Source organism: Procambarus clarkii, chromosome 45, assembly GCF_040958095.1.
Source record: "Procambarus clarkii isolate CNS0578487 chromosome 45, FALCON_Pclarkii_2.0, whole genome shotgun sequence".
Classification (NCBI taxonomy): domain Eukaryota; kingdom Metazoa; phylum Arthropoda; class Malacostraca; order Decapoda; family Cambaridae; genus Procambarus; species Procambarus clarkii.
This window is the reverse complement of record NC_091194.1, coordinates 11,669,703-11,691,366: the sequence shown is the minus strand read 5'-3', so window position 1 is coordinate 11,691,366 and position 21,664 is coordinate 11,669,703.

Here is a 21,664-nt window from a genome sequence, read left to right as displayed (position 1 = left end):
ACTCACCCTGGCCTGGTGTCGAAGAGCTACCTCTTGCGTCATCCTGGCCTCTGGGTCTTTGTCTGGTCCCACGTGGCTGTGTGGTCTGGCTTCCCTTTCTCCGCCGCCCGCCCTGGACCGCTTGTCTGCCTCCAAAGCCTCCCCGTACTGCTTGTTTGTCTCCACTGCCGCCCTGAACCACTTGTCTGCCGTCACTGTCTCCTATGGGGACGTGCTTGCCTGCACTGGCTTCCTGTTGGTCTCCGCTTCCTCCCTGGATTGCTTGTCGGCCTCTGCTTCCTCCCTGGACTGCTAGTCGGCCTCCAATTCCTCCCTGGACTGCTTGTCGGCCTCCGCTTTCTCTCTGAACTACTTGTCGGCCTCTGCTTCCTCCCTGGACTGCTTGTCGGCCTCCGCCTCCTCCCTGGACTGCTTGTCGGCCTCCGCCTCCTCCCTGGACTGCTTGGCGGCCTCCGCTTCCTCCCTGGACTGCTTGGCGGCCTCCACTGGCGGAGGAAGCTTCCTCCCTTATGGTCGTGGGAGGGGACACCTGCGGTTTCTCTACGGATGCCGCCATCGAAAGAGGCAGCGATTCCGTTGTTCCTGACGAACTGGAAAACGGAAACTTGCCGGTTGAAGAGCCCAACGAGAGAGACATAACTGGTGAGGACCCCACGAGAGGCCGTCTTGGCTTGTGTCGTGCTTGAGAAGGCTGCTGGGTGTATGGGTTGCGAGGGCGCTGGTGGACAGTGCTGACGGGAGGACGCTGGTGGACACTGCTGGCGGGAGGACGCTGGTGGACAGTGCTGACGGGAGGGCGCTGGTGGACAGTGCTGGCGGGAGGACGCTGGTGGACAGTGCTGACGGGAGGACGCTGGTGGACACTGCTGGCGGGAGGACGCTGGTGGACAGTGCTGACGGGAGGACGCTGGTGGACACTGCTGGCGGGAGGACGCTGGTGGACACTGCTGGCGGGAGGGTGGAGACGCGGCCTGGTTGAGTGTGTGGAAGGTAATCTGTCGCGCCTGCCATCACCAGTAAGGCCTGCCGGGCCTGCCCAGCGCATCACCGGCGGCTCTGGAGGAACTGAACGTGTATGGCGTCTGAGAGTGTGGGCGAGGGAGACGTTCTCCCTACCCTCACACTTCAAGACCAGCAGCACACTCCAGCTACTGGCGTGACACCAAAGCTCATCCCGCCACCGCTCTCTTCTCCCACCATCCTCAACGTCCCAGATCAACTGCCTCGAAGACCATGAAGATTTACGCGGACGATTCGCTGGAGAGAGAAATTTCCACCCAACTTTTAGAACAATTTGTTTCTGCATTTCAAACTCCCTTCCCTTCGGAGTTCCGTACAAGGTTTCACAACAGGTAAGGTTCATAAACGCAATCATCACTAACAATCTCAATTTTGCCTTGTCTACCTGCTCATGTTCAGAGATCAAAGCTCTAATCATTACGTTACTAGAAGCCTGAATAAAACACCTGAAGAATGCCTCGTATATTGTTCTGTCATCACACCACGCGTTAACTAGCATTCTGGGGCCTCTACCGCCTCCAGATACGTGCAAACCATCACAGTTTAGAGATACAGGAAAGACGGAACTCGGCAAAACGATGTTTATCTCCGGCAGATGTGTGTTTGGCGGCTGATGTTGGTTGGTGGATGCTCGAGTAGATGGGATGTTAACCTTGAGGTCGACGGTCCATGCGTGCTTAAGAAGCTTAGCTGTCAGGGTAGGGCGAGGCGCGGCACTAGTGTGGACCGATGACAAAGCTGACATGCCACTCCTAACCTCCACTCTAAGCATGATAGCGTGAGAGAGTAGCGTGGTAGCATACGGTTGGTCGATGGCGGGCGTGGCTCGACAGTGTTCCATCATTGTGGTAGTGCCTGGAAAACGTGCCAACATGGCTGGAAAGTGAACCAACATGGTTGGCATGGCAGGAAAGCGAACCAACATGACATGCGTGTCTGGAAAGAGTGCCAACATAGCTGGCAAGCGAACCAACATAGCAAGCATATCTGGAAGGAGTGCCAACGCGGCTGGAAAGAGCGTCACCACGACCATGGCTGCCAGAGGCACTAAACCCGCATACGACATCGAAGAAAACGGAGTTCAACTCACTGGAGGTACCACTGAAATAACTTTTCACTGCCATGCACATACAGTGGACCGAGGCATCCTGTAGTCTGAGGTCACGGGTCCGCACACCTTGAGTATTTATATGCACTGCCAGGGGGGGGGGAGGGGCCCTTTGATGGGTGGGGGACCCGGGATACACGCAGGTGAGGAGGGTCGCGGGGCGTCTGAAGGGAGGGACTTTGGCCTCCTGAAGGGCTCCACCAGGTATATCACAGAGCACCTCGCCTCTCCACCAATGACTGGGCTCGATACCTCCGACCTGGTCCCGCCCACACACACACACACACACACACACACACACACACACACACACACACACACACACACACACACACACACACACACACACACACACACACGACGCATGCGAGGCTGGCTAACATCAGAACTGTCTTCAGGAACCTGTGTAAGGAATCATTCAGAACCTTGTGTACCACGTATGTAAGACCAATCCTGTAGTATGCGGCCCCCAGCATACTCCCCTTAAGAGTAAGGGGAGACATGTTCACCACCTACAAATTTCTCAGAGGAATTGACAGGATAGAAAAAGATAAACTGTTTAATACGGGTGGTACGCGAGCAAGAGGACACAGATGGAAACTAAGTACCCAAATGAGCCACAGGGACGTAAGAAAGAACTTTTTCAATGCATTAGGCAGTGATGTGGTGGAGGCTGATTTCATATACAGTTTCAAATGTTTCAAATTCAGTTTCATATGATCGAGCCCAGTAGGCTCAGGAATATGTACACCAGTTGATTGATAGTTGAGAGGCAGGACCAAAGAGCCAGTTCTCAACCCCCGCAAGCACATCTAGGTGAGTACAACTAGGTGAGTACATAGGGGTAACATTGGCAGCATTTGGAACACTTATCAAACATTAGAACGCCATTTAGAAATCTAAACCAGGGATCGTTCCTTTGTTAAACCAATATAAGAATACGCAGCACCGGCCTGAAATCTACACCTTCTGAAGCATAAAATAAAAATGTACCGAGTACAAAAGTTTGCAACAAGAATAGTAAAAGAGATAAGGGAGCTGAACTATGACGACAGGTTAAGGAAACTAGACCTCACACTCCTCGAGGAGAGAAGAAATAAAAGGAACATTATCTTAAGATGCAAGATACTGAGGAGAATTGACAAGGTGGACAAAAACAGTTTCAAAAGTGAGAGAAAGTAGGAGAGGACACACATGAAAGCTGGAAACTCATAAGAGTCGAAGGAATGTAAAAAAAAATACTAATACAAATACTTATGAATGTAAGTATATTCTTTCGGAGACTTTCTACGCCGTAGAGAAACTTTCTTCTGTCACCTTCTGCATGGGTGACAGCTTCTTCCCCCGTATCAACCTACACTGGCTTTGCGTCCTGAAGAGGCCACGCCAGACCGGCAACTAGAGCGCAACTCATAGTCCCCCGAGACTGATGGATGCTTACTACTCGTACCCTGTACGAATAGTCAACAATTGGAATGCACCGAGAGAAGTTGTGGAAGCCACCTCCATCCACAGCCTTAAAGCCAGATTCGACAAGGAATTCGGACGTTAGCTTAATTATATTATAACGCAAGAAATTCAAGAAGGCTAGTAGGCGAGGCATACAGAGCTAGATCTCACTTCCTGGTAGACACAGATAGGTAAGTACTGACATGGGTACACACACACACACACACAATTATAGTAGTAGTCATATATAACCCCCCACCAAACGACAGAAGACCCAGACAGGAATATGATAGAAACAACATGTCCACCATCAATATAATAGAGACAGCAGCTTCCATAGCTAACAGGAACGGATCCAGACTACTGATCATGGGAGACTTCAACCACGGGAAGATAAGTTGGGAGAACAGAGACCCACATGGAGGACTAGACACATGGAGAGCTAAGCTGCTGGATGTGGCAACAAGAAACTTTCTAAGCCAACACATCAAGGGACCAACAAGAATGAGAGGGGAGGATGAACCAGCTATGCTTGATCTGATATTTACCCTAAATGAGTCGGATATAAGGGAAGTAAAGTTGGAAGCCCCCTTGGGAATGAGTGATCACAGTGTATTGATCTTTGAGTACCTGGTAGAGCTAGGAATTGTCTCCCCAAAAAAGGAACTGGGAAACAAAGGGCTGGCATACCAAAAGGGAAATTATGAGATGAGAAAATTCCTAATACCATGGGACACAGAACTCACAACTAAGTCCGTACAAGACATGATGTACTGTCACCAAAAAGTGTCAGAAGGCAGTAAACAGGTTTATCCCGGCCCGACAGGGAAAAAAACGAGAAGCAAAAGAAGAATTCGTGGTTTAATAGGGCATGTATGAAAGTAAAGGAACTGAACAAAAGGGCGTGGAGGAACTTCCGAAATAAAAGAACACCAGAAAGCAAGCAGAGAGAGATACCAGAGAACCAGGAACGAGTATGTTAGTGTGAGAAGAGAAGCTGAAAAAGGTATGGAAATGATATAGCTAATAAAGCCAAGACCGAACCAAAGCTACTACACAGTCACATCAGGAGGAAAACAACACTGAAGGAACAGGTGATGAAACTTAGAACGGGTGAGGACAGGTACACAGAGAATGACAAAGAGGTGTATGAAGAATTCAACAAGAGGTTCCAGGAGGTCTTCACAATAGAACAAGGAGAGGTCACTGCGCTAGGAGAGGTGGAAGTAAACCAGGCGGCCTTGGAAGGGTTCGAAATTACAAGAGATGAGGTCAAGAGGCATCTGTTGGATCTGGACTTGAGAAAGGCTGTTGGCTCGGACGGAATCTCACTTCCGTCCGGGCCAATACTTGAAAGAGTGTGCAGGAGCACTTTGCTTGCCACTCTTCATAGTGTATAGTAGGTCACTGGAGACGGGAGACCTACCAGAAATATGGAAGACGGCTAATGTAGTCCCAATATACAAAAAGGGTGACAGACAAGAGGCACTGAACTACAGGTCAGTGTCCTTAACTTGTATACCATGCAAGGTGATGGAGAAGATCGTGAGAAAAAACCTAGTAACACATCTGGAGAGAAGGAACTTCGTGACAACCTATCAACATGGGTTCAGGGAGTGTAAATTTTGCCTTACAGGCTTAATAGAATTCTACGATCAGGTGACAAAGATTAAGCAAGAAAGAGAAGAATGGGCGGATTGCATTTTTTTGGACTGTCGGAAAGCCTTTGACACAGTACCCCATAAAAGGCTGATGCATAAGCTGGAGAAACAGGCAGGAGTAACTAGTAGGGCACTCCAGTGGATAAGGGAGTACCTAAGCAATAGGAAGCAGAGAGTTACAGTGAGGGGTGAGACCTAAGATTGGCGTGAAGTCACCAGTAGAGTCCCACAGGATGCTGTACTCGTACCTATCCTGTTTCTGATATACGTAAATGATCTCCCAGAGGGTATAGACTCATTCCTCTCAATGTTTGCTGGCGACGCCAAAATTATGAGAAGGATTAAAACAGAGGAAGACAGCTTGAGGCTTCAAGAAGACCTGGACAAGCTGCAGGAATGGTCGAACAAATAGTTTTTAGAGTTTAACCCAAGCAAATGTAATGTAATGAAGATAGGTGTAGGGAGCAGAAGACCAGATACAAGGTATCATTTGGGAGATGAAATACTTCAAGAGTCAGAGAGAGAGAGAAAGACCTGGGGGTTGATATCACGCAAGATCTGTCCCCTGAAGCCCATATCAAGAGGATAACATCAGTGGCATATGCCAGGCTGGCCAACATAAGAACGGCCTTTAGAAACTTGTGTAAGGAATCTTTCAGAACTTTATATATCACATATGTCAGACCAATCCTCGAGTATGCGGCTCCAGCATGCAGTCCATATCTAGTCAAGAATAAGAGTGAACTGGAAAAGGTTAAAAGGTTTGCCACCAGACTAGTACCCGAACTGAAGGGTATGAGCTACGAGGAGAGGCTACGGGAATTAAACCTCACGTCACTAGGAGACAGAAGAGTTAGGGGGACATGATCACCACATACAAAATTCTCAAGAGGAATTGATAAGGTACATAAAGACAAACTATTTAACACAAGGGGCACACCCACTAGGGGACATAGGTGGAAATTAAGTGCCCAAATGAGCCATAGACACATTAGAAAGAATTGTTTCAGTGTCAGAGTAGTAGACAAATGAAATGCATTAGGAAGTGATGTGGAGGAGGCTGACTCCATACACAGCTTCAAGTGTAGATATGATAGAGCCCAGTAGGCTCAGGAACCTGTACATTAGTTGATTGACAGTTGAGAGGCGGGACCAAAGAGCCAGAGCTCAACCCCCACCAGCACAACTAGACGAGTACAACTAGGTAAGTACACACACACACACTTGTGGATGTCGTGTCACCTAGCAACTCTGAGCCACACCCTTGGCATTGATAAAGCCACACCCGGCTCTGGCCCTCCTCCTCCCCCCCCCCACACCCGACTATGGCCCCCTCCCACACACACACACACACCCGACTATGGCCCCCTCCCACACACACACACACACCCGACTCTGGACCCCTCCACACACACACACACCCGACTCTGGCCCCCTCCCACATACACACACACCCGACTCTGGCCCCCTCCTACACACACACACACCCGACTCTGGCCCTCCCCACACACACACACCCGAGTCTGGCCCCCTCCCACACACACACACACCCGACTCTGGCCCCCCCCCCCACACACACCCGGCTCTGGCCTTCCCCCCCACCCACACACACACACTCACCCGGCTCTGGTCCTCCCCCCCTCACACACACACACGACTCTGACCCCCTCCCACACACACACACACACACACACACCTGGCTCTAGCCCCTTCCACACACACTTCCACACACACACACACACACACACGACTCTGCCCCCCCAACACACACCAGGCTCTAGGTCCCTCCCTCACACACACACACACACACACCAGGCTCTGGCTCGCTCCAACACACACACCAGGCTCTAAGACCTTCCCACACACACACACACACACACACACACACACACACACACACACAAGGCTGCGGGAAATGCACCTTACGACACTGGAAGACAGAAGAATAAGGGGAGACATGATCACAACCTACAAAATCCTCAGGGGAATCGACCAGGTAAACAAGGATAAACTATTCAACACTAGTGGGACGCGAACAAGGGGACACTGGTGGAAACTGAGTACCCACATGAGCCACAGGGACGTTAGAAGGCACTTTTTTAGTGTCAGAGAAGTTAACGGATGGAATGCATTAGGCAGTGATGTGGTGGAGGCTGACTCCATACACAGTTTTAAATGTAGATATGATAGAGCCCAGTAGGCTCAGGAACCTGTACACCAGTTGATTGACAGTTGAGAGGCGGGACCGAAGAGCCAAAGCTCAACCCCCACAAGCACAAATAGGTGAGTACAAATAAGTGAGTACACACTACGAGGAGAGGCTAGAGGCATTAAATATGCCAAAACTAGAAGACAGAAGAAAAAGAGGTGATATGATCACTACATACAAAATAGTAACAGGAATTGATAAAATCGATAGGGGAGATTTCCTGAGACCTGGAACTTTAAGAACAAGAGGTCATAGATATAAACTAGCTAAACACAGAAGCCGAAGAAATATAAGAAAATGCACTTTCGCAAACAGAGTGGAAGACGGTTGGAACAAGTTAGGTGAGAAGGTGGTGGAGGCCAAGACCGTCAGTAGTTTCAAAGCGTTACATGACAAAGAGTGCTGGGAAGACGGGACACCACGAGCGTAGCTCTCATCCTGTAACTACACTTAGGTAATTACACACACAAACACACCCACCAGACTCTGGCTCCCTCCCTCACACACACACACCCGACTCTGACCTCATTATGAATGAGGAAGAAAGCTCGTCATAACTGTTCTCAATTTATTTTCCATTGCAAGCCCAGGCCTATTTCCAGTGTCAAATTGCATACTCGGGCCTGGTTTGCATTAACTGTAGTACGTTAATCAGTTTGAAGTCAGATATCGTATACAAGTTACTTTAAGCAGGTTTTCAAGTTAGCCAGTATTTGTCCATAGGTTAATTATAGAGAGTGGCCTTGCAGCATAGAAATATAATCATAGGCAAGCATAGCTTGTCTCAGTTGAATTGAATTATGTTCCTTAAGTAATGAATGTTTTTGATTTGCCTATTTTGATTGTATCATTACATGTCAGATATTTCGTGTATTAATGATTAATGAATCTTGAGCAATCAGCAGACTCATTTAATATATTTAGAATAATTATTATGTAGCTCATTTAGACAGAACACGAAACAATGGGTATAAATTGGATAAATTTAGATTTAGGAAAGACTTGGGTAAATACTGGTTCGGTAACAGGGTTGTTGATTTGTGGAACCAATTACCGCATAACGTGGTGGAGGTGGGGTCCCTCGATTGTTTCAAGCGCGGGTTGGACATGTATATGAGTGGGATTGGGTGGTTATAGATAGGAGCTGCCTCGTATGGGCCAATAGGCCTTCTGCAGTTGCCTTTGTTCTTATGTTCTTATGTTATGTTCATATGTTCATTGTTGCAGCCAGGAGCCAGTCAGCTAATGTGGTGTTGTCAGGTTCAAAACTATCAGATCAATGCCTAGTTAAGGCAGTCTGTATTTTGTATTTCATCCACCAAATTGTGTATGAGGTGGAGCTGAATGTGTTAACGTATCACTTGTCTCTTATTCACTTGCTAGTGGGACGTTTTGTTTATAAGTGGTAGGAGAAAAGTTATTAAGTCAGTCGGTCAACACTGGCTAGTGGGCTGAGGCCAGATTCACGAAAGCTCTTACGCAAACACTTACGAACCTCTACATCTTTTCTCAATCTTTGGCGGCTTTGTTTCCAATTATTAAACAGTTAATGAGCTCCGAAGCACCAGGAGGCTGGTTATAACAATAACAACAGTTGAATGGGAAGTTTTCATGCTTGTAAACTGTTTAATAAATGTAACCAAAGCCGTCAGAGATTGAGGAAAGATGTACACGTTCGTAAGTGCTTGCGTAAGTGCTTTCGTGAATCTGGCCCCAGGCCAGCACTATAAAACCATCAGTTTGGGGATGTATTACGGGCTATTCATGCCCGTGCCACCTCTTGGGTGGCTTAATCTTTATCAATCAATCTTGGGGATGAAGAGCATGGAGGTCCTGCTGGCTGGGGGCTCCTGTCTGTCAGTCAAGTTATCTTTGGACTTTCCCCTGTTAAGCAGTGTTTAATATATCAGGCAGAGGCACCTATGTGTAGGGACTCCGTCGGAGATAACTGAAGACACTGACGGATGCCCACTTAGTCTCCGTGGTGTAGTGGTAAGACACTCGCCTGGCGTTCCACGAGCGCTTAGCATGGGTTCGTATCCTAGCCGGGAAGGATTTACTGGGCGCAAATCCTTAACTGTAGCCTCTGTTTAACTCAACAGTAAAATGTGTACTTGGTTGTAACAACGATTCTTCGCGGCGGGGGATCGTATTCCAGGGACCTGCCCGAAACGCTACGCGTACTAGTGGCTGTACAAGAATGTAACAACTCTTGTATATATCTCAAAAAAAATATATCTCAAAAAACTACTATCTTGCTGATAAACAGCTGAGTAAAATATTACAGTAGTGATTTTGTGTTTAAAGGAAGGATGGTTGCCAGGGAGGATTCACCTGCATTTGGTCAGTAATAACCAGTGCTGAGGTATCAGGTTTATGGTGCCAATTGCCGCGTACGTCTAGTCTTGCACAGATAAAGTCACCCGAATTAGCTTATGTCGTTGTTAATATACACACACACACCAGGTTCCGACCCCCCAACACACACACACACACACACACACACACACACACACACACACACACACACACACACACACACAGTTCTGATCCTCCCCCCCATCCACACACACACCTACTAACATAGAAGAACAAGTGTACCGCAGCAGTGTTCCAGACCCATTAGAACCCGGTCCCATATAAACAGTAGTGTTCCAGACCCATTAGAACCCGGTCCCATATAAACAGTAGTGTTCCAGACCCATTAGAACTCGGTCCTATATAAACAGTAGTGTTCCAGACCCATTAGAAACCGTCGTATTTAAACAGTAGTGATACAAGTTATTATAGCCTGGTCCTATTCAAACAGTAGTGCCCATGGTCCATTAGCAGCCGTTCCTATTTAAAGAGTAATGATCTAGGTCCAGAGGAGTGACTAGTCCTATTAAAAGGCCGTTTGCATTATAGTACTTGTTTAATCTAATGGTTTAAACTTACCAAAATATTCGTTTCAATGATTCCAATGGACAGATTATTTCTAGCAATATTTATTTATTATATGATATTTTCAACTGGCTATTCAACCCAGTGTCCACAGCCCATCCTCCTATATAGTAAGTACTTAGAGTAACGACGAGGTCCATACTACATCTATGAAGTAGTAGTAGGCATCCATCGATTGATGATTGATGAAGATTAAGCCACCCAAGAGGTGGCTCGGGCATGAATAACCCGTAAGTGGTAGCCCTTTTGACCCATTACCAGTATCAAGAGCTGATACTGGAGATCTGTGGAGGCGCGACTGCACCCTACGTGACGGGAGATGTCTCCTGGACCAAGTGGTGACCAGATGGTGGAGGCATCCATCAGTCTCAGGAGACTATGGAGTTGCGCTCCGGTGTCGGCCTGGTCTGGAGTGGCCTCACCAGGGCACAAAGCCAGGGTAGGTTGATTCGGGGGAGAAGCTGTTACCCATGCAGCAGGTCCCCCCTCTCCACGGCGCTGAAAGTCTCCAACGGAAAGACATACGCCAATACGATTGGTTCCAGCGCCGTCGCAGGAACTGTGACTGTACTGGACAATTAAAAGGTAGAAATTGTTACTGTTGAATTTTAACAAGCCGGAAAAGGTTTTGTATTTGTAATGTAATGACACGCTAAACTAAGCTAACCTTCGGAGGCCTAATGCAGTACATACATGTGCTATACTAGGCCCAGGAATATTTAGGTTTGTTTATTAGTTTTTTTCGGACTATAAAGTGAAGGGTACCAAATTCTACTATCAAAGGAAACGTGCCCAACTGCTTCTGTCTCACCCAGACGTCTAACCAAGGATCTTCGATTGTGAGCTGAAGGGCACTACATAACCCTTCTGAAATGCAATTTCCCATTTATACACTTGAATCATATGACTCCTTCTCCGCCTCTTAAAAGACTGTAACCTCGGTATTTTCACACTACCATGTTGATGTTGAGGGATAAACCTTCAATAATATATGGTTCTCTAACAACATCCGGCAGTATTGCACTGCACCTGCACCCCCATGATCACAGTAGGTTAGGTTAGGTAATTATCAGAGGAAAATGCTTTGGGTCAGTATGACTATAATCGCATTTGGGAGGGAGATATGAGGACAAGGAGCTGGGCTATAAGGACGGGAGGAAGCAACGGTGCTTGCCCCAGCAACTTGGACCACTAGGGATCGAACGTTGACCTGCAAGATACAGGGTCGTCGCTGTACCGACCAGTCCATGCAGATAAGTGGGGTTTGGCCAGAACATGATAAACATATACAGCAACATTTTTTCCAGTTACTAACGCTTTTAGACATAAAATGCAAACCCTTGCCAGTGTAATTCCATGTGTTTCTTCATTACTGTTTTGGTCTTGGGGACATGTTAATCTTTATTCCAAGATCCCTTTAGCAATCGGGTTCACAACTGTCCATGTTGTTGAAGTGATATATCTGGAGCCCCGCCTGGAGCCAGCCTCGACTTGTGATAACTTGGTCCAACAGGCTGTTGCTTGGAGCGATATAGTGTGAAATTCTTTCCCGACACTTAAAATTGACTTTACTACATTTACACAGAGCTGTAAGTTCGCCATGTGACTTCCCATCGTCGGCGACTGGAAGGCTGTTAGGCTTACCAAGGTACCCCTTATACCAAGTATTGCTTGGAGGGTACGAGGTACCCCTTGTACCCTCCAAGCAACAGTCTACTGATGACCTTGCCCAGGATGAAAACCACAACAGTTGCCTAACTCCGGGGTACCTTTTTGCTGCTATGCATCAGGTGCAAGGAAACGTGCCCAACCGTCTCTGTCCGACCAGGAATCAACCTTCCTAGCAAATCTGTAACAAAACTTCGTTAGGCGAGTCTAATGTTAACATTTTGGTTCTGATTAGTGCGAGTAATCGCCAGGGGCCAGGGTTCATCAGGCATTCACATTACCACTTACGAAACCTGTACGTCTTTAAACATGGCGGCTTTGTTTATATTATTAAACAGTTTACGAGCCTCGAAACTTCACAACCCAAGGATGTTATTGTTAGAAGCAGCCACGTAGCGCTTCTCAGTTCACAAACAGTTTAATAAAAGGAAACAAAGCCGACCCCAGTGAGAAAAGATGTACAGGTTTATCAAGTAGTTAGAGAAAACACGTGATGAATCACTAGCCTGGTCATGCATTTAGAACCATTAATGCACCATCTGAGAAGACCAAATGTGGACTATAAGCTGTCTGAGCGTCTTACACTCTACAAGAAGTGTTGTGGTACATGTACACTGCGGACACTGATGGCAGGTCACCTACCGAGCCTTCTCAATCCACCTACCTTATCATCTCTACCTTGAACCAATATAATCTATCCTCCTTCGTTTTATTCTTAAATACAAGCTTACAATTGTAATTGAAACAGCCACAGGCGCCTTGCTTCCCAGACTATTTTACCCCCTCTTGTCTCTTGACACTTATCAACCCCCTCCACCCCCCCCCCTCGCCTCTTAATGCACCCCCTCCCTCCCCCCCCCTACACCCACACTCGTCTAGTGCAACAAATAATATATGGGAAGCAATTATAATTTGAGGTTTTACAAGCCCTTGAATGGCCTTCTGTGGTTGAGTGATCAATAACACAGTGGACTACATGTAAGCTGACATATCTAACCTTGTCCATGAGGACAGAAGAAAATGTATATATATAAATATATATATATATATATATATATATATATATATATATATATATATATATATATATATATATATATATATATATATATATATTTGTTGGCTACCATTGTAAATGAATGAAATGAATGAACGCGTCAGTGGTAGGAAAAAATAATTATTTGCCTTAGACTCTCTTCCTCCCTCTCTCCACGTCCGAGACACCCCCCCCCCCTCCCCTGGTCGCCACGCTTCAGACCAACCCCATCGTTACCACGTCTTACACCCCCCCCCCCCTCCCTAACGTTTCAGACACCCCTCCCCCATCTTCACGTCTCAAGACATGAAGAGGGAGTGTCTCCCCACCCTCAACGTCCCAGACATCCCTACCCCCCCCCCCCCATCAATTAAAGATAGCAAGGATAAATTACATTTCAAGCCAACAGCTCTGCAGCTTCGTGGTCATGACTGGAAGCATGTTTTTCCAGCGTGGTTTCATGATCTTTCTGAGGTCAAAGGTTTCGAAAAGGTTCTCAACCCTCGGCGTTGAAGCAAGACGTATTTCCAGCAGCCATTTCTCCATCACGTACACACAACTTCTCTCTTATACTGTTGTTATTTTGATGCAACGTTGTGACGACGTGCTAAAAAGATAATGTTATCTTGCTTCCCGAAAGGTCGAACCACTGACCGTCCCCCACGATGCAATCCCACAAGTGCCTATTCCCGGGTACCTATTTACTCCTAGGTGAAAAGCGGCATTAGGTGTAGGAAACGTGCCCAACTACTTCTGTCCCACTCTGGAATCTAATTTGGAATGTAAGTTTGTGGCTATATTTAGTCACAGTTACTGCCATGTGGGAACGGTTTATATATATATATATATATATATATATATTATATATATATATATATATATATATATATATATATATATATATATATATATATATATATATATGTCGTACCTAGTAGCCAGAACTCACTTTTTGGCCTACTATTCAAGGCCCGATTTGCCTAATAAGCCAAGTTTTCCTGAATTAATATATTTTCTCTAATTTTTTTCTTATGAAATGATAAAGCTACCCATTTCATTATGTATGAGGTTAATTTTTTTTTACTGGAGTTAAAATTAACGTAGATATATGACCGAACCTAACCAACCCTACCTAACCTAACCTAATCTATCTTTATAGGTTACGTTTGGTTAGGTAGCCGAAAAAGTTAGGTTAGGTTAGGTTAGGTAGGTTAGGTAGTCGAAAAACAATTAATTCATGAAAACTTGGCTTATTAGGCAAATCGGGCCTTGAATAGTAGGCTGAGAAGTGAGTTCTGGCTACTAGGTACGACATATATATATATATATATATATGTCGTACCTAATAGCCAGAACGCACTTCTCAGCCTACTATGCAAGGCCCAATTTGCCTAATAAGCCAAGTTTTCATGAATTAATTGTTTTTCGACTACCTAACTTACCTAACCTAACCAAACCTACCTTTTTCAGCTACCTAACCTAACCTAACCTATAAAGATAGGTTAGGTTAGGTTAGGTTAGGTAGGGTTGGTTAGGTTCGGTCATATATCTACGTTAATTTTAACTCCTATAAAAAAATTGACCTCATACATAATGAAATGGGTAGCTTTATCATTTCATAAGAAAAAAATAGAGAAAATATATTAATTCAGGAAAACTTGGCTTATTAGGCAAATCGGGCCTTGCATAGTAGGCCGAGAAGTGCGTTCTGGCTACTAGGTACGACATATATATATATATATATATATATATATATATATATATATATATATATATATATATATATATATATATATATATATCTGTACTTTCTTGACGGAAGGACGAAAAACTTTTTTCCGTCAACATATTTAACGCCAACATACTCCTACATCAGCACCCGTCACTTTCCCTCCACCTTACATCAGACCCTTCATGGACCACCCTACACCACACCTTCATATAGTCACTTAGGGAAGCACTATTATTGAAATTCTCCGATATTAGAGGCATTGTTAGGAAACATAACCGTGACAAGGCAACTGAGGAAAGGAGGACAGAAGCACCAACCAGTGAATCTGTACGCTGGTACAATGCGGTTGCTGCTGGCCATTCCAATCATTATAGACGAAGAGGAGGTGGCCGCGGGGGAGAATCAGTAATAGCAAGAATTTGTCTTGGATACAAATATCCATGGCGATTCGGGATAGAAACAATAGTTGAGCAGCGGAGTTGCAGAATTTATGGTGAGAGCGACGGACACCGCCTTGACCACTACCTGAGAGAGAGTGAACATTCTAAGAGACATTAGGAATGTTGTGTAGACTTGATAATGGTTCAGAACGGACCGAAACGTCGTGGTCTCTTCGTGTTCTAGTGTGTGGTTTGGTCAACGTGTGTAGCATAGTAAACCCCACATTGTTTGAGTTAGGAAAATACTGTCATATAACAATTCTGTTCTCAAAAGATTTCCCAATTTGCACACGCGCGATAACGTAAATTTTTAAGGGTTGACAAATGTTAATCTTCTCGTTTGATGAGCTGTTCACTTGAGACAGTTAGGCAAGTCCCAGCTATGTCTGGATACAAGTAACAGGATAAACAACCCAGCGGGTTTTCTTCCTATTGGGAGGTATTGTGCACGATGCTATGGCAGTGTGTCCACTTGCAGGATGAGTGACGCTGCCCAATACTGTCACTATGGCGGTGTGTCCACTCACAGGATGAGTGGCGCTGCCCAATACTGTCACTATGGCGGTGTGTCCACTCACAGGATGAGTGACGCTGTCCAATACTGTCACAATGGCTGTGTGTCCACTCACAGGATGAATGACGCTGCCCAATACTGTCACCATGGCGGTGTGTCCACTCACAGGATGAGTGACGCTGCCCAATACTATCACTATGGCGGTGTGTCCACTCACAGGATGAGTGGCGCTGCCCAATACTGTCACTATGGCGGTGTGTCCACTCACAGGATGAGTGGCGCTGCCCAATAAACTCGCCCCGAGGGACAAAACTTAAAACTTAATCACCAACTCATTCCTCTATTTTAAACATATGCCAACACCAATCACCAACAAGATGGTACAATAGAGTAGAGAGTATATTAACGGGTATATTGAAAGTTCCATTAAAGATGACTGGGCACCGATCCTTAGCTGTTCCCACCAATTCATCTAACAGTATTTGGAGACCTGGCTGTAAACCAATCGTCGGGTCGTGTTCCAGGGAAGACTGGGTCTCACCTGAGCTATGGGAAGGCAACGCTGCACACCTGCTAACAGGAGTCACAAATCATCTGCTCAGGTAACCACCTGTTAACACAACAAAAAATTCAACCAAACTGCAAATAAACAAACATGCTAGTAAGCATGCAACTCTACAGTCACAATTGGGAATCCCGGGTTCGAAGCCCGGGGAGGGAGGGGTGGGAAGAGACATGAGTGCGAACGTTTCCTATCACCTAATGCTCCTATTCACCTAGCATTATAAAATAGGTACAGTGCCAGGGATTTAGTGTACTGTTGTGGGGTTACGCAGCTTTGGGGAGGGTCTGTGGGTCGACCTGGGCATATCTTATATATATATATATATATATATATATATATATATATATATATATATATATATATATATATATATATATTATATATATATATATATATATATATATATATATATATATATATATATATATATATTATATATATATATATATATATATATATATATATATATATATATATATATATATATAATGTCGTACCTAGTAGCCAGAACGCACTTCTCAGCCTACTATACAAGGCCCTTTTTGCCTAATAAGCCAAGTTTTCATGAATTAATGTTTTTTCGACTACCTAACCTACCTAACCTAACCTAACCTAACTTTTTCGGCTACCTAACCTAACCTAACCTATAAAGATTGGTTAGGTTAGGTTAGGTAGGGTTGGTTAGGTTCGGTCATATATCTACGTTAATTTTAACTCCAATTAAAAAAAATTGACCTCATACATAATGAAATGGGTAGCGTTATTACTTCATAAGAAAAAAATTTAAAAAAATATATTAATTCAGGAAAACTTGGCTTATTAGGCAAATCGGGCCTTGCATAGTAGGCTAAGAAGTGCGTTCTGGCTACTAGGTACGACATTATATATATATATATATATATATATATATATATATATATATATATATATATATATATATATATATATATATATAAGCCTATTCCTATATCTATTCTCAGACATTTGGTTGACACCTACCCGTCTTGTTCACATGATGTATGTAAATATTTATATGTGTGTGTGTGTGTGTGTGCATACGTGTATGTGCATATGTGTGTTTACTTACCTACTTGTGCTTGCGGGGGTTGAGTTCTGGCTCTTTGGTCCCACCTCTCAACCGTCAAGTTACTGGTGTACAGATTCCTGAGCCTACTGGGCTCTATCATATCTACATTTGAAGCTGTGTATGGAGTCAGCCTCCACCACATCACTGCCTAATGCATTCCATTTACTAACTACTCTGACACTGAAAAAGTTCTTTATAATGTCTCTGTGGCTCATTTGGTATAAATGAGGAGAGGACAGCAACGAGTAACAAACTCGTTGGCTATCGTTAATTCGGCTGATCTCATACACAGCCGAATGAACGATAACCACTTATGGTATGAAAAAGAGGCGGGGATGATGAGAGACAGAGAGAGAGAGAGACAGAGAGAGTGGGAGGGAAAAGAGAGAGAGAGAGAGAGAGAGAGAGAGAGAGAGAGAGAGAGAGAGAGAGAGAGAGAGAGAGAGAGAGAGAGAGAGAGAGAGAGAGAGAGAGAGAGAGAGAGAGAGAGAAGAGAGAGAGAGAAGAGAGAGAGGGAAGAGAGAGAGGGAAGAGAGACAGGGAAGAGAGAGAGGGAAGAGAGAGAGGGAAGAGAGAGGGGGAAGAGAGAGGGGGAGAGAGAGGGGGAGAGAGAGAGGGGGAGAGAGAGAGGGGGAGAGAGAGAGGGGGAGAGAGAGAGGGGGAGAGAGAGAGGGGGAGAGAGAGAGGGGGAGAGAGAGAGGGGGAGAGAGAGAGGGGGAGAGAGAAAGGGGGAGAGAGAAAGGGGGAGAGAGAGAAACAATGAATGTCATGATAACGATAACCTGAGTGTTAAGACCATGATTTCCTACACAGCCTCCCGCAACCACCACCACCAACCCCCACACCACCACCAATCTCCACAACCACCACAACCACCACCAATCTCCACAACCACCACAACCACCACCAACCCCCACAAAAACCACCAACCCTTACACCACCACCAACCCCCACACTACCACCAACGCCCACACTACTACCAACCCCAACACCACAACCAACCCCCACACCACCACCAACCTCCACCAACGCCCACACTACTACCAACCCCCACACCACAACCAACCCCCACCAACGCCCACACTACTACCAACCCCCACACCACCACCAACCCCACACCACAACCAACCCCCACACCACCACCAACCCCCACACTACCACCAACCCCACACCACAACCAACCCCCACACCACCACCAACCCCCACACTACCACCAACGCCCACACTACTACCAACCCCCACACCACAACCAACCCCCACACCACCACCAACCCCCACACTACCACCAACCCCACACCACAATCAACCCCCACACCACCACCAACCCCCACACTACCACCAACGCCCACACTACTACCAACGCTCACACCACTACCAACCCCACAACCATCTCATATGCCAACACCAACCTCCAAACCACAACCAACCCCCACACCACAACCAGCCCCAACACCACAACCAACCCCCTCACCACAACCAACCCCCACACCACAACCAGCCCCCACACCACAACCAACCGCCACACCACAACCAGCCCCCACACCACAACCAGCCCCCACACCACAACCAACCCCAACACCACAACCAACCCCCACACCACAACCAGCCCCCACACCACAACCAACCCCAACACCCCCACATAAAATTGTCAAGAGAAACCCATCAACAAGAATACACACTACAAATAACAACAGCCTTCGTAGGAATAGGACAAATACTGTACAATGACTTTCCAAAAGATAACAGAAAAACAAACCATCATAGCAATGGAAGCCAGACCTAAGACTAATAGTCTGGGATTTTAATCACATGAAAATAAACGGGGTAACTAAGGACGCAACGAGGATGACGAAATATTGAGAGCAAAGCCGGTGGACACAGCGAACATGGACTTTCTGAGGCAACCTATCACAGGGCCGACAAGTGGAAGGAGATCCACTTGTCTGGTGTTGTTGGAGGACCCTCCAACAACACTAGACCCGGTGATTACCTAATAATAATATGCCTCCTACTGAAATCTTCATCAAAACAAAAATTATTATGAAACTAGGCTTTATCGAGGTATGAGCAAATCGTACACAAGACAATTCAACAAAGCTCGTTTACCGTTTGTTAAAACCGTATATATTATGTTAGAATGCCTTGGCTTTGGTTAGGCTATAATTTGGTAATTATCAGGAGAAAATGCTAAGCCATTTCCATTATATAGCACTTCAAGGGGCCAAGCAACCCACCTAACCTATAGTCCGATGCACAGATATTTAAATATTTGAGCCATCGCTTTTCACAGTAGGTTGCATTTGTAACGTTGGTTACCATAACGTAAAAAAATGCGACCTATTCGTAGATGTTGTTGTTAAAGATTCGCTACCTGGAACAAAGTTCCAAGTAGCACGGGCTATGGTGAGCCCGTATTCGTAGAGAGGACGGGTTAAGATATTAGTCACTGGAAGCAAATTGGTGAAGTCAATACCTCCTGGTCAATAAAAATCACAACTGACGACTGGAGGGCGATGCGCAGGGTGCGATAAGCCCCAAAAATGATTAATGGAGCCGGTCTGTCACGGGTATATCAACACCTCTGATAGTGTAAGGCACTTTAAAGGCAACTTGCCCCATTCTGCTTCACCTTGTTAATATTGGAATATACTAGTGCTGTGTTCTCGGAATTCATACTTATAATAGTTAAAATAAACATGAAAATTATGCAACGGCAATAATAATACCTGGTAATAATAATAATAATAATAATTCTTGCTGCATTTGTTTATCTAGCAGTAAATGATTATCAGGGAGATAGAAGATTGCTGTAGGTTGTATCCTGGGGAAAGTAAATTAAGAAAGCCTCCCACCTTGTTCCCAGGTCACGTACCTTAAATTAGTCTGTACCTTCCTCGCAAGGTTACGACAGCTTAGGCAACCTGTCTATACCCTCTTCACTAATATAAGAACAAAATATTTTTGTATTAAATAATATACATTATAAATATCATATTTACATCAATTTACAGGGGAAATGCTACATTTATATATATAGTTTATATAATTCTAAGTAAACCAATTTTTCATATTACAGAGCATGAGCCGTAAACCCAAAATGTTAATTATACTTGATCCTGCCTCGCGAAAACTTCAATAGTTTGTCTACTGAGTATCCCTCCTGCCTGCCTATCCACATACAAAAAATAAAAAAGTAACATAAGTATTGTATTCTTAGTGTTCTTGTACTTTTATGTCAATATAAAACATTAAAAACCTCATTAAATCTACTCTAATGCTTGGTCCACATAAAGCTTTAAGAGTGTCTGTAATCCAGTTTACAAGAACAACTGTCTGCTTACAGAAATAAAATATATGCATATTATTCTCAATTTCAGTACACTGGCCACACTATTGTTGTCCTTAATTCCCCACATCAACCACCTATCATTAGTAGGGAGGGTATCACTAATACAGCGATACAATAGCTCACGGTGTTTTGGAGCAATAAATTTAATTAACATGAAGGTTTGCCCATATTACTCGCCAGTTAACAAGTGGATATGCCTCCTCTACTCTAGCAACTATATTTGGGAGCAGAACAACAAATTGGCCACATCTCTTTCCCAGGTCATGCCAGCTATAATCTGCCTATACTCTGTTCGTCACGTCACACAGACAACGATATTCCAAGGATTTTCCATTATCATATGTGTTAAATATATATGATAAATATTTAACGGCAAGTTGTAATCACGATATAAAAATAGAAAGTAATATCGAATTGTCTTTTTTTGTTTCGCCACGGTCCACGCCTGCACAGCCTACTAACACTAGGATATATTTGGAAAACGAGATATCATTTTTATTTTAGCAAGTAAACGCGTCTCTATTAACATATATACTTCCCTAGGCAGTACATACCTACATGTGCGTGCGGGGGTTCATCTTCAGCTCCTGGGTTCATGGGTAGTACAAAGGAAATTAATCAATAACTAATCACCGCGCCCAAACTAGGATGTTTAGCTATTAAGTCGCATCTTATTACACGAGTTAATAAATTCAACTTTAGCTAAATTTGTTCCAAAAGCGTTACTTCGTAGTCGCTTTTGATATCATGACTTATCGGCTCTGACAACACTCCAATTTGACAATCAGAAACTCTCTATACGAGTCTGTCATAGAACACACCAACGCTTGTACAGAATGAGGATGACAATTTTATTGATGTTCACCAAAAACAAAAATCTACC